This window comes from Triticum dicoccoides, chromosome 5B (genome assembly GCF_002162155.2).
Source record: "Triticum dicoccoides isolate Atlit2015 ecotype Zavitan chromosome 5B, WEW_v2.0, whole genome shotgun sequence".
NCBI lineage: Eukaryota > Viridiplantae > Streptophyta > Magnoliopsida > Poales > Poaceae > Triticum > Triticum dicoccoides.
In genome coordinates, this window is record NC_041389.1 from 645,135,300 (window position 1) to 645,138,002 (window position 2,703).

The following is a 2,703-nucleotide window of genomic DNA, read 5'->3' on the forward strand; positions in this document are numbered from 1 at the left end:
AAGTAAAACCAAGGTGTTCAGGTCATGGCTTACCGCCGGAGCCGGGTTAGCTTGGCAGAAGGGATTTAAGCCGGTTCTCCTACAGTCGGCTAAGCTCTCATTCAGGAGAGACTTGGTCATGTCGTCCACGACGTCCTCCGGAAGATCATTGGGACTGTGCCGCAGAGGGTCATCCTTCCGGCCCGTGTAATCACACATTAAGCCGGGGCGGCGGCTCAAAGGGATCACCTGCCAAGAGATCCAAACCCGGACCAGATCAATGCCGTTGAGGCCGTTTCCCAGGAGAGCCTTGATCTTATTGATGGTGGGGGATCAGAGGTTGACGCTCAGCCTGAGATAGTTTGTGTGGCAGAGGGTGATTTGGCTCCAGACGCAGGGCATGAAAGCCGGGCAGAGGGCTCTTGTCAGCCGGAGAAGTGTCCTGGCAGTAGAACCACGTCTGGTTCCAGTCCTTTGGATGGCTTGGCGGTTCAGGGTAAGGAAAAAGGCAATCTCTCCATCGTTGAATGGAGATTCCACCAAGTTCCAAGCTCGGCCCATTGGCGCACTTGTTCTGGCGGTTCAGATAAAACAACTCCCTAAAAAGCAGTAGGCTGGGCTCTTCTCCAAGATAGACTTCACAGAATACTTGGAAGTTGCAAATATTTGACACGGAATTGGGTCCTATGTCTTGCGGCCGCAGATCAAAGAAGTTCAAAACCTTTCTAAAGAATTTTGAGCCGGGCGGTGCGAAGCCCCGGCTCATGTGAGCAGCAAATATCACCACCTCACCATCTCTTGGTTGGGGTCTTTCCTCCGACGGGTCAGGGGCACGATAAGACATGATTTCCTTTTTGGGCAAGTAACCCGTCTTCACGAAATCGGCTAAAGTGTCGTCGGTGACATTGGATATCATCCAGTTGCACGTGATGGGTGCCTTGGGAGCTTTGGGTGGCATTGTGAAAGATGAAGCCTATGACAAAAGGAAAATGTCTGGTTCAATTATAAGCCGGCAGACGTCTATAGTTCAATACTCAAATGGCGGCTTATGAAGGGGCCTAATGACATATGGCTAAGTGCATCGGGTTATCTAAGCCGCCGAGGGCATCGTAAGTAATTCAAATTGTCTACAGCTTTATCATAAATGAGCCGGAAATTTTACGGCGCGTGGCATCTTTTAAGCCGTAAATGAGAGCCGCCATAGCTAAACAGACGCAATTTTTGACTAAGTGTGGCGAAAACAAGTTCCACAGACCGCAGTAATTATTTTTGATCAAACGGTCGGTTAAAAAGGAAAATTTCTAGACCTAGAACTGACGCAGAAGAAGTTCATGGATTCAGAATGGGATCTTATTTCAAACAAAGGGGATCTACTAGTGTAAAAATGGATGCGCAACAACTACCGCAGGAGCTCCGTACTATTTTTGGATCAAACATGGTTGTGGTGGAAGAACTATAGGGAAGTTGAGAAGAACAATGAAGAATAAAGGAAGAACAGCGGAAACCCTAAATGTGGATCTACGGTGGAGAGGTGCAGGGACTTACAGATGCGGAGTTACGGCGGAGGTTCGTCGTGTCTTTCTGGTCACGTCAGGTTGATGCAGCGGCCTGAGTTGGTGAAGACGAGGAGACCTGCGGCGGCGGCGGCGGAGCTCGCGCGACAGTACAGTGGCGAGAGGAGGCGACAAGTAACTGGAGACTCATGGGCCGGGCTATTTATAAGGTGAGGCTCATAAGTGGGCGCGAGAAACGAGGAGGCCACGGCGTGGTTATCTCGCCACAAAAACGCCTCGATTTTCAGGATGGCAATTAAAGATAAGATCTGTTGCGGATATGGTGGAATAAAGAATGAACTTAATGGAAGATGATGTCATGGCGGGTCGCCAGGAGTCCAGAAGATGACATCACGGCGGGTTATAACTTTGGCACGAATATAAGCCGGAAGATTTTTTCTCTCTAAAAGGAATTGAAGATTGACATGAACCAGTTCAAATCAATCTGGGGCCTAATGTTGAGGATATAACCATTAGAGTCACCCGCCAGGAGGGGCCGGGTTACGTCATGATGGTCATCACGCGAAGCCCAGTACCAAGCTTGAAGACGGCGGGTTAGATAATGGGCTTAAGACCCGGAGGTGGCTTAAGGCCCGTAGTCATAAACCGCCGTATGGCAAGACTTGTAGTGTAAGGCAAGAATAGTTGAGAGTCCGAGCCGGACACTCTTATGAGCCGGCCGGGACTCTGAGAGCCGCTGGGCGTCAACCTCTCTATATAAAGGGATGACCCGGCGGCGGTTTAGGGACAAGTAAGATCTCGTCGAGAGCCAGGCATAGCAATTAGGCTCCCTGGTCATCGAAACAGTAATCAATACCACCTCAAATGGACGTAGGCTGTTACCTTCACCGTAAGGGGCTGAACCAGTATAACCCCCGTGTTCCTTGTCCCGTTTAACCCCTTTAAGCTTCCTAGCTGCGATGGCTCCACGACTATGTCCTAGCTCGAGGACATCTGCCGTGACAATTCCACGACACTACCCGTCCAAACTTTCGGATCAAACCCGAGTCTCCCCTTCCCTCGGCCGCCGGACACGTCCGCCCGGCGCCGGACGAAAGCCGCCGCCGCCCGCAGCCAACCGGCGCGCGACACGTGGTGTCTCCACCGCCAGTTCGCCGCCGGCCTGCGAGGCCCACATCCGGCCCCTGCGGGCCGAGCCGCCGCTGCCCGT